The sequence below is a fragment of the Phasianus colchicus genome, chromosome 14, assembly GCF_987193195.1.
Source record: "Phasianus colchicus chromosome 14, bPhaCol1.hap1.1, whole genome shotgun sequence".
Lineage (NCBI taxonomy): Eukaryota > Metazoa > Chordata > Aves > Galliformes > Phasianidae > Phasianus > Phasianus colchicus.
Window position 1 is genome coordinate 10,454,565 of NC_143449.1, and position 12,591 is coordinate 10,467,155.

The 12,591-nt window shown below is 34.9% G+C and overlaps 1 long non-coding RNA gene across 1 annotated transcript in view; it reads right to left on the reverse strand.

Moving 5' to 3' along the window:
* Positions 1–1,567: 1,567 nt before the first annotated feature.
* The window catches only part of LOC149916011 (uncharacterized), a 35,458-nt gene continuing 24,434 nt past the window's right edge, over positions 1,568–12,591 (reverse strand). The window contains exons 2-3 of the long non-coding RNA XR_016471107.1: positions 5,624–5,811; positions 1,568–3,016 (exon numbers count right to left, since the gene is read on the reverse strand). This is a non-coding gene — a long non-coding RNA (uncharacterized LOC149916011). The remainder of the gene's footprint in view (positions 3,017–5,623; positions 5,812–12,591) is intronic.

A 12,591-nucleotide genomic window follows, 5' to 3' on the forward strand; every position in this document is an offset into this window, starting at 1 on the left:
ACTGCTTTATATGAATCTTTCTTGAGAGAGAACAGATTATTATATACATTCCCAAACTACACAGCATTATAATGTTTTATTTGGATACTTCATACCCTGTAGTATTAGTCTAGCAGGATGAATACAATAAAAGCGCTACCTATGTGACTGAATTTTATACAATTATTCATTAAATCAATTTAAATTTAAATTGTTTTCTTGAAATTGCTAATGAAAACCTTCAGTAGAAATATATAAATCCACAGGGCAAATAAAAAATGAATAGGAAATATTTTTTTTTAAATTTGTCTAAAGAACACTCAAGAATAACTTTTTAAGGAAAATTTTATGAGAAAGAACATTTAATAAGGATTATAAACTCGCTGAAATATTGTGACATTCAAACCTCTTTTGTCTGACCAAGTGTAAAGATAAGTCTGAATTATATTCCCTGGAGTAAAATCTTCCCAAAAACTAGATCAAGATCATATTCTTCTCCATTCTTAATAAAATAATTATGCTTCCTTTAAAATGAAGTGAAAGGTCATGCAATATCACAGCTCTGTTTCAAGCTTCTAGCTCTTGCCTATGTTTTATTTTCTTTTAAAGTGTTGAACAAGGTTTATTCTCCTACCTGTCAAGAAATAGAAGAGATTAAATACACAAACTGGATAACCCCAGACCTGTAAAGTAGTCATGGGTTACAGCAGCATTTACTGTCTCACCCTGAAAGATGCTAAATTTGTGCAAATGCCACACCTTGAAATGCTGTCTCTAATGTCAAATATTCAAATGTGCTCCTACAGTGAACAGCATTGTATCCCTCCAAGGTGAAAAACTCCCACGTTTCTCTACTGAACCTCTATGTCTTCTCCCTATTCATCACCCTCCGATAAGAATAAGCCTTTGTTTCCTAATTACTCTACTGCAGTCTATGCTCCACAAGGAGGTAATTCAGTTTTCCTGCTGATAAGCACACAGCTGTCCATTTGTCCCTTCTTAATTTACAGTTGCGAACTATTTCTTCACCTAGATATCATGCTTTGAGTTTCTGAGGATAAACACATCTGAATACCTGAATGCCAGAAGGATTTTAAGTCTTAATATAGTTCTGATTCAGTAGATATTAGTTTTGTTTGCCCTTCAGCTTGTTTTCCTCAGTGTAATATAATAGATTCTTCATTTACAGCACTTTTTCCTTAATTACTCCTTTCAAATATGGATTCCCTTCCTTTCCTCTGACCAAATTTTCCAACTACTATGGAAAAATTAAGACTCCAATTTTAGATTATTTCTATTCAAGAAGTTAGCTGAAAGTCTCAAAAGCTGGAGGAGGAAGAGAAGGGAACATAATTCATGTACTGAATATTCTCTCTGAATTTCTTGTGAGTTTCCATGTTTGGTCACTTCACAGATTTTGAAAGCTTTTCCTATAGCTAAAGTTAAACTAATGGATTTCTGAATTTCATAAAATTACTTTTTGCCATTTTTATTTCACCAGTTACTTCCCTTAGTTCTTCTATGACTGAACAATACACTTTCTTTGTTTTCACTGCTTAAATGGTGTTTTATTTATTCATTTATTGCACTTCATATCAATTTAAGAACAATTTCAAACGCTGTTTTTATGATCCTTAATTCCTTTTTTCTCTGTCGGTATATAGCTCACTTTTGATTTAATCTCATTAATACCAACAGAAAACCCATACAACAGTTGTCATTTCAGATTATTAGAATTCAATGACTAGTAAGTGCATTAAGAACAAACCAAGTAGATACAATATGGAAAAGGAAACATTCACTTTCCATACAAATAAACAGAAAAACAGAATTGCTTTAGATGAGACTTTAAACTAGGAGGTAGTATAGATTGACAGTTTAGAAACATGTATTACAGCGAAATGTATGAACTTCCATGAATAGATTATTTTACAGCATTCTAAGGGAATAATTTTCTTTCTTATAATAAAAGCATGCCTATTACTTTCAGGATTATTTTTTTCTTCTTGTTCAAAGAGCCTTTCAGTAAATTCTGATACTGGAGTGTGCAGGAAGGAATAACCTAATTGCCACCGAAGAAAACTTTTTATTCAATTAGGCACTGACTGCACTTTCAGGCTGTCCAGAGTCATTTCTTTCCACAATGTTAGCAGTGGCATTCTTAGCACAAAGTTTGCATCAATGGACCCCACTTTTTTAACACTGAAATTCAGCTGAGTGATTTGATAAAATCAACAATAATTTACTACAGGAGAGTGCTATGAACATTATCCTTTTTCCATAAGAGAGAAAAGTCTGAACAGATCCTAAGGGAAAAAAAATGAAATTAGCATTTGATTATTTCCCAAAGGTTTACATATTCTAACATGTTATGTGAATTCACCACCCATAGTTGGAATCACTTGCTCTTGACCTGCTCAGCTCCATCTGTAAGGCTGGACACACACTCCAGCTGTAGGTTTTAGCTATCGATATGTGAATGTGGTTTTGTTACTCCGGATTCAAGGCAATCATGAACCAGTAAGGTTTTAATCAAGAAGTTAGAATGCCATAAAAGCATGGTATTCCTTACATCTGTTGGCTACTAAAACCCAAATAACGCCAGTACAGCTTGAGTGAGATTGAGCAAATTCACAGTAATCGTGAACAGGATGAAGATGAGACTAAAATCCCAGGAAAAAGTGAGAAGAAGGCATATGAGGTTATGCCCCTTGCCATACCTACTGTTTACAGAAAGCTGCTGATTTCTCTGCCTTTCTTACATGGCCCTTAAATGTTGCTCCATATTACTGCTTAATACTTTCTTGTAGGGAATATTAAGGGAGGTAGAGACCCCTAAAAAGTAGGTATGAATCTCAGAGAGACTTTTTACAGCTAGCTATCTCCATTTCTAAATGAGACTCTTTCATTAAGAGCATGCTATCGTAATATCTCCCATAGGCTTCCTTAGCATTTTGAAATCAGCAACATGGCAGCTAAAGAATTACAGTTTTCTTCTGTGTATGCAAATCCACACTTCTGGTAGGCTGTCATTTTACTGTAAGAAGAAAAGAGAAAAAGAAAAATAGACCATGATATCTAAGATACTGAGTAGTTAAGGAAAAAAGGTAATTCTCAAATCTATATTGAGATTAAAAATAACAAGGTCTAAATGTTTTCTTATGTATTTAGGTAAAATTGTTTCTAATTTTGCAAACCAATGAATTATATATCTTTAAATAAATAAATCACATTGTTTTCTTTAGGCATGATAAATACTGTGAGTCATCTCAGACAATACAGAACATAAATCCCACTGATTTTCCAGAAGAAAAAGTTCAAAGAGACTGTTATTTTTAGGTCAGACAAATGCGAAGGAACAGAGTTTGTCTTCCACTAGACTGTGGTGGGTCAGATGAAGGTTGGTGTCACTCAGCAGCAAGAAACACAGAGAGCTTTTCTCTGACTGAAGGGCCAGAGCACACTGAACTCCTAGAGCAGAAGCTACCCCTTTAGCAGAATTGTTTTGCTGAAAGGTGGCAGCAATGTATAAAGGTAAAAATCTTGTCATTAAATTCGACTTTCCTATACGTGCTCTGCTTCATGTATGGCTGACAGCTGTTGAGCAGAAAGAGAAAACAGCTTTTACTCCTATCTTCAAAAGACCATGATACTAGCTTTGTGTATCACAACCACAAAGTAATGAGGGGGAAAAAACCTATAGGTCCAGCTGAACCAACTGTAAATGCTGCCTGGTATTCTTGGAAAGGTAGATTTCACTTCTTCAGCTCTTCAGTTTATACTCATCATGTCACTATGATTTATGGCTAAGGCAACTTAACTCTGGATCTGCGAACTCTTAAATCTTGTAGCATGTGCTATAGAAGCACTGACAATTTTATTACTCACACACAGCACACACACAGCACCTCTCTTAAAAAAAAAAAAAAAAAGAAAAGAAATTATAACAGAAGCAGTAAAAAACCTTTCGTCAGAGGGCAAAGCACATTTCTAGTTCAGGTACATATTATTATGAACAACTTATCCCAACTCTTCTTTTGGCACTGTTTGGTCAAGCGGCTCAGACAACAATTGCTCGACTTAAAGATTAATAATACTTTCACAGATAATTTCACTCCTTTCTCTGCACAACAACCAGCAACATTTTTTTCCTCCAAGAAGTAAATGAATAGGAAAGTCATGAGTTTCAGGGTTTTCCTACAAAGCAATATTCTTTGCAGAGAGTAGCGTGTGGCAATGAGATGTACAAAAGAGCATGACTGGAATCCAAGAGTCTTCTAATTTTCTTGATGAAGATTTATGGAGACCAAGCAGTGGATGTAGCACAGTGAGGCAGTGGGTGCTGTGTTTCAGCAGTGGTGACAGTGGGTCACCTCCGCTGGTGCAGATTTTTACGGGCACAGCATGCAGACTCTTGTTCATCACTGGTGAGAACGCACAGCTGATATTGGTGACTGTGTTAAAAAACAGCGTTTTGTAGCTGAGAATTTGCTCTATCAATGTTATTGTCCTCTTTGTATCTGTTGTAGTTTCTAAGGAATAAAATAGGAGGCATTACTTTTGGAGCAACCTATGTATCCTCAGGAACATTTAATATCAATGCTTTTCTGTTTTAATTTAGAAAAGAATGGAATTGTTTCTCTGAGGTGAAACCACACTCCTGCTCACTTAGGATAGGAATATTTCTGCAGTTACAAATAAGGTGCAGCGTATGACCTGATTGCCTGGCAGTGCCCATTAGGATTCATGTAAGCTGTAGGCCTGTAATTGTCTTATGCGCACACAAAAAATGAATACGAATAACTTATTCCCTTCCACCTTCCTTTCTATAAGAGAAATAGTCTATAATTCATATGTTTTCAGTTCATCTTAACATAAAGAGACTACTGAGGGGAAAATAAGAACTGAGACTGTCATTCAGCTACAGCAGCGTCAAATCAAGGGGATCAATTTAAGCAGTTTTATTTAAAGTCAAAGGTAAGGTTTAACTTGTTTTACACTGTAACAGGCAGAGCTCCTACAGTCTACTGCTCAGAATTCAATGGGAGGCAGTAACAAATCACTGGGAAGACACTCCTTAAAACACCACAGCCATTTCTTCTACTATTGGCAAAACAGAATCTCCACTGAATTTCACCTGTCAACTGAGCAGTCACCCATTGCACTGATTCACTTATCTCCTGGTGAAAGAGATTTTTCTTATCTTTCCAGCTGAAGAAACAAGGCAAGGACTGAATCTCCAGAATTTAGCTTCCAGACACGATAGGTTCATTCTACTTCCCTTGAAGAAAGCCCAAGCTATTAGTGTATCACCAAAAGATAAAAAAGTGTAATGAACGTAAGACTGAGAAAACAGTATTTTTACTGAAAAACTGATACTTCAGTTTTGAATGGGAGCTACCATCCAGCATAAAGCTGAAAAATACACAGTTTAAGCTTGTTTTGTTGAAGCAGAAAACTAAACACACCCAACTCACCAACATTTCCAAACTGTCAAACTGAGCAGCTATTCAAACTCATTTGACTTACTTGCAGAATAAAAATGTCTCCTTGCTGTGCTGCCCAAGCAGGATGATAGCAATTTCATTTAAGCTCCACAGAAAGAACAGTTTAAAAAAATTTAATAAAGAAATGCAGTACTTACCTTCCCTGTCTGCCATGGGTAAATTATGTCGAATTATGCCTTTTCATCAGGCTGTTTTCCACAGCACTAGTGTTGCATTTTATCATTTTTCAGCTGCCAGAAGCAAGGAATCAAGCTGTAACGGCTTCTCTTTCTGCTTGGGCTGCTAGAAAGGCACACCAGATGCCTGTTGGCAGTTGCCTCTGTCTCTGTTTTTATGGGATAAAGACTAACATAAGTACTACTTCCCAACTACAATACTACTTCCCAATTAGTACTACTTTCCTATTGCTTGTTCCCTTCCTTTAGTACTATTATTGCTAACATCAAAGTTGCCTTATGAGACTTTGTTTAGAATAATAAATTAAATGTGCTTGATACTGGGTTATCCAAATAAAGACTAATCTAATGAAACACCAAGAGCCTGCAAGGATCATAGAAGTGAAGACAGGGAGAGGAATCCAGATAACCTAACCTGTAATACAAGGGCTGCTCTTATGACTGTCAGAGCAGAATGGCTGTCCCCAATGAGAAAACCATCAAGGTGACTCAATTTATTGAGACAGAGCATAAATCAAGTGGAATGATCTCAGGATACTTTCACACACATCTTGAAGGATTTAAGAATGAGTGGGAGGAAAATATTTGAATATTACTTGTTTTTCTAGAAAGAGTGAAATCTGAGAACCACCTACATGAAGATCAAGAGAATTTCTAAGTGGATTTTGGATATTAGTTTTGCAGAGGTCAAGGAGTAGCTTGTTTTTGGATGAAGATTGCATTTGAAGAGAAAACTGCAGTGGCAGCTAATCCAGCAATTACCTTCCTGATTACTTGTGAGACTATCTAAACGATGTGCCTATCTCCATGATTGCACAAAAAGGGTAGAGAGAGTTTGTTTCAAGGTGAGAGAATTTGATCCTTTCCTGATAAAAGAGGTACAGGAGACAGAGAGAAAGATTTCACAGAGTATGAAATTGGTTAGGGAAATGTGCCTCAAGCACCTGAAGATCGCCACAAGGGAACCAGAATGAACTCCTTTGAATAAATCACCATCAGTAATAGATCTGCTTCCTTTAGCAAAATGACTTTTAGACTGTGTAGTAAAACAAAAAGATAGAACTATATTGGGGTGTAACTTACCTTAACTCTCATTTAAGTAAAGTCAATATCTTGAGTATCATCTTATACAAGCACTGCTAGAAGTTTTTAATCACTTCCTTGCTTGATGGAAAAAAAGCAGAATGATGATCTCTGTACAGAGAGCTACTGTCAGAAATAGTAGCTAGAAGGCTGCATTAATAGAAATCACTGTTCCTTGATGACCATCTATTCTTCACTCCCCTCAGGATTTTGGAAAAGGTATTTTAGATTCATAGATGTTGCAGCTAAAAGGAGCAATTACCGTCATCTAGTCCAACTTGATGCCTCCCACAGGCCAAAGAACATCATCCAGGTGTTCCTACTTTGTGCTCATAATTGTCAAGCTATAATGTCTTTTACAACACTATCTACTTTTGATTTAAAGAGTTCAGATTACAGTGAGCTATCCAAAGAAACTAGATTAAAATTTGAACTTTATAATAGCCATTAATACGTATTTTTTATTCAATCCATTTGTGGGCAAGACTCCTATTAGCTTGAGGTTCAAGAGTGGCCAGCTGTATTACTGAGAGAGGATTTATTTTTAAAGACATTACTCAAAGCATTTGATAAATTCATAAGAAGTCATTGTAAGGAATGTCCTGTAGTTTTACATGAGCACATCTATTTAAAACAGAAAGCAATTTCTTTTATGGAACTCCGAACACTATTTTGCAGAAAATTGAAGAATTTTAAAGATCTTGTTTACATGTTTTAACTGTGGAGATGAACTATAATGATATTTCCCTGTTCTTATTAGAAAATATAAGATCCCCTGGAAAATTTTCAGACAACTGTTAAGAGCCCTGCCTCTAACTTCTTCCAAATATATATAACTAATACAAGCATCATTTTTGTTGTCTTCTGAAGAGGTATCACAAGATTTACCATATAGAGATAAGAAGGTATTCTTTTCCAGTGACTGCTAAATAATCAGCTATTTTAATTAAAGACATAATAAGAGTGTAGTGACATAATAAGAGTGTATCAACATAATACGAGTGCTGCACGCTTTCAGTATGGAAGCTTCATTTCCATTTATTTTCATTAATATATTCTCTACTAAAAAAATAATGCTCATTATGAAGTTGAACTGCCATTAGATAACAAGATATAATAGTGTTAAATGAAACCATAACTAAACTTTGAAAAAATCTAGGTATGACTTTCTATTGAAACACTGCAAAACACAGAAGGATTTGTTAATCTAGAAAATAATGATATTGTCATTTTTGACAAAAATTGTTGATAAAGTACAACTTTTTGAAAATGCACCTTGACTGGTAACAATTAACACACACACACACAAAGCTAAAATACTGATTCAAATGACCAGAAAGTCATTTTCTAATGTTTCAACTAATAAGAATAGGCTGAACTGCAAGGAGTAGACATTCTATGATTACTTTTTATTAAAATAAAACCTGTTTTTAATTCTTTTCAATATACACCATTGTAGGCACTGTGTTTATTTAAGTCATTTTTGAACTTTATCTTCTCTCCCTTTTCTTCTCAATGTATCTCAAGTGTCGACATATTTGTGATTCTGGTACTGAGAAAATTCAAAATCAGCCTCAACAAGTGCTGCATAGTATAAATAAATGCATGCTTAAACACCTGCTATACAAATGCAAGATACATCAGACTCTTTTTTCTCATACAATTCTACCAGTTCAGTACCTATCAAATAAAAATGAATAAACATTATAGCAAGTACAATGAGTTCAAGATGCAGGACTTAAAGACTCATATATATTTGAAATTAAACACAAGTCAAAGTGTTTGCTTCAAAAGGCTCTCTAAGGGGAAAAAAACACACACACACACAAAAAAAAAAAAAAAAAAAAAAACAAACCCAAAGTAGGAATATTAATATCTTTAGGTCCTGATCTGAAGTCCATTGATGTTAATGGAAAAACTCATGCTAACTTTCAAAGGCATTGGAATAGGCCCACATTTTTTTATCTTGAAGTCTCTAAGTAATATGTTTAAGTAGATCTGTGAGGCTGCAAATTTTCAGTGACAATCCAAAGAATAAAAATAGTGATGTTTTAAGAAGTGACAAACAAGTAAACTGAACCATTCTGGATGTTCCTGAGAGAGACTTAGATTTTTACTCGCAGTAAACCTCTCATCTGGTTTCACACATAGCATCAGTATTCTGATTCCTGTCAAAGAAAATTCATAGGCTAAAGATCCATGAGATTTTGGCCTCAGAAGTCATGGGGAACTGTAGAATAGAATTTTTCTCTTGCATAAATTTCTCAGCCACTGCTATTTCAAAGGTCAACTTGAGTATTCCCTGGCCAAAGTTCAGCAATATCTGTGCTACATGTTGTGGGTGGCCCTAGCTTGTAATGTTACCTCCCTCAATCTCATGACAGCTCAGGTAATAAAAATGCTCCAAGCTTCTAGGCATTAATCGTGTCTTTCACCTGCTGTGGGTCACCAACTGTAACCTTGAATGTAAGGATGTACCTCAAATGTTAGACTATTGATTCCCTTCCCTCCTTCTGAGATACATTCTCAGCTCACTGATATTCATAAATAATGTAAGAACCTCAGATGGTACAGTTAAAAGTGAATACCTAACAGATGGAAGTGTAAAGATAAAACATTAAGGAAAAAAAAAAGATAATTTAAATATTTGTGATATGCTTTATTTAAGCTATTAAGGTAAATATATATATATATATATATATATATATGACCTGCATTTATAGCTATCCTTAGAACTTCTTCTGCATGATGTGAGTGCATTCTAACAGACACAAGCTTAGATAAGATATAAAAATAAGAGATAAAAAAACAAACAAACAAACAAACAAACAAAAAAAAGAACACATTCAGACACTGTTACTTGGTAGAGATTCAGTAATTGGTTTGCATCTTTTAAACCAAAGAATCAATTTATACAAAAACTCTATGGAATGAATCAAACAACTTTGTACAAATCTGATCGTGCCAATTTATGGTAAAATCCTATTTATACTGAAGCAATTTATTTTTTTTCAGAGGGAACACTAATCAGCCTTCTCAGACTACGCAGTTTTCATAGTCTTTTCTTGAGTGAGACAAGACGAAAGTACACACAACCACATAAGAACTGCACGATTAACAGAATCATTAATTTTTTACTAACGGGGACACTTTGGCATCAAAGCATCTCAGAAAGTGAATATAGTCACTTCCTTTTCCAGTTTTCTCTGAAGTGACTTAGAATTCCTTTATTGAGTCACTGAATTATAGAATATCCTGAGTTAGAAAGGAATTCAGAAGAATCACAGAGTCCAACCACCTTCACACAGGACCACCCAAATCCCAATCCCACAGCCCATCAACCCAGGGCTGCTGCATCCCACTTACTGCTGAAAACATCACACCTTGTGACATTTACAAATCAATAGATGCTGTAACTACATGCAGCATCAAGATGCAATGAAGAAAAAGCAGTACAAAGCAGCGTAATAAACAGTGACAAAAAAAAACTTCAGTATTTTTCAGAGGGAACACTAATCAGCCTTCTCAGACTATGCAGTTTTTATAGTCCTATTCTACTTCCATGCATGGGTGCTGATTTCTACCAAAGTTAATTTTTTGCACTTACTGAAGGGAAGTAAACCCACTAGTTTTGAGGAGTCTGCTTTTCCCTCTCACTTACATTAAAAGCCAGCATCAGCTGAGAGAAGCACAGACCAATTTTATATTCAATTAGAATATCCTCCAATTTATGAACTCCCAATGGTGAGGCTATTTTTTTTTCCTTCAGTCATTCTCTTTCTTTGTATGCTCTTAATGCTCTATGAATTACAAATATATTTATTTGTACATAGTATTCATTTTGCAGCAAATAACTGAGAGATGCCATGCATTGAGTATAATGCCCCCTTTTTAGAACAAATTTCACTTCAGAGAAACTAAATAAATGGCAACACACAATTTAGACTTTGACTTAGATGGTCTCATTTCACATAACAGACTGAAAGGGCTTACTGCTGTGCTAGCATATGTTCATTGCAATCAAGAGTCATATTCTAACTAGTAAATTAATGGAGTAAATCTCAAAAGCCAATTTGATTTTGTCAGTTCTCAGTTCTTCCATTCCCTAATTTTAACATATTTTTCTTCCAGTTACAGGGAAATAAATAAGGCATAATTTAAGCAAAATTTGAGTAAAGTTCTTACTTCAAAAAGTTTGTGTACCAGCTCAGTTCCATTCTGTACAACAGTGATTATCCTAATTTTTCCCACTGTGAAAGTTAGAATCAGGCCCTTTGTTTAAAAGCTTTGCTTTGTAATTAAGCAGTCACACACATGTAGCTAAAAGCAAGATCAGAATACTCTATGCTGAAACATATAATTGAAGCTCTGACTGGGTCATGCATTCAAAAGCCACCTTTTGTCTTTTATACATGTATTTTTAGATTTTTTTAGTATGCAAATATACAGATGTGCCTACATCATTGCACTCTGCTGAATGAGTTATGTCAGATTAAAGAACTACATCTTTGTTAATTACAATACTTAAAAGAAAATTGTAAAGCATGTTGCCATACAGTTAATATGTAGGTGTAAAGCTCATATTTGTACAAATGGAAGGAACTGGCTAAGTTACCAAGGCCCATGTTTTTCCGTGAGGCAGCAAGACTGCAGCAAAGCCTGAATTGACCTTATATGTTGCTGGTGTTTGTGAGAACAACAGAACAACATAAGTCAAATGATTTATTCCAGACACCTGCGTTCCATTCTTCCAGTGCAAGGGTGAAAAACTAAACTTTCAAGACTTTGTTGGAAAGAGCTCACTCTTATCATGACAATACAAGTATCTGCTTAATAACATATGCACTGAGATTTCTACTCAACGTTATCTGCATATAGAAAAGCTTCTGGAAAATCATTTTGAACTGACAGAACATGGAAGATAAATGAATATAAATCAATGAAAGGCTTATTTAAATGAGCTTACCTTTTGGCTTTTGTATGTGTCCTTTACAGCATCAATAAAATTTTTAGATGTTTTGTTTCCTTTTCCTTAATAAACAAATGAGTAGATTACTGCAGCCTCAATTTCATTAGTATAAATTCAAACTAGTTCTACTTGCTTCATACAAACTTCAGATCAATTTATTAGATTTTGTAAACACAGAATTCTATGAGTTTCTGTGGAAATTATACGTGAGAAGAAATGCAAATCAGATCAGAATTTGTCTTCAGCCTATTTAAAGATGTTTTGTAAGAGCAGTTCTTTAAAGAGAAAACCTCAGAAAAATACTGATCTCCTTTAAATTTTATCCTTTTTTTTTTTCCCCACCACAAACTCTCTACAGTGTTTCTCTTACTTCCCCCACTGCTTAGCTCTGTCTGTATCCTTCCTTTTATTTCATATTTTTGGCACCATTTTGTCAGCATTGCCACACAAGATCTCTTACTGCTGGTAGTTGATTTCTTCTCAGTTTTTTATGCCATCTGAAAGTGGCTTCCCTCTTTCTTTCCACCTCATTGACTCTGTAACTCATTTCTGAACATGCCCTTGCCTTATTTTTTTGCCTACAGATCTTAATTTATCTTTTTCCCTCTAATATTCTCTTTTTAATTTGGCCAATATATTATTTACAACCACTCTGCATAGCACTCCAGGATGCAGCTACACAAAAATAAATAATATAAATATACGTATGACTTTCACTGCTTAGAGGTGAAATATTTTGAAGTTAGCTGATGTTGTCCCTGAACGGCAGTTTCAAATCCAAATGGAAAAAGCCCTCCTGCTTTTACTCAGTTTCAATGGGACATTATCTGTTGTACTTCAGATTCCCTTTCTGTGAGCACTCTGCCACATTTAGAAT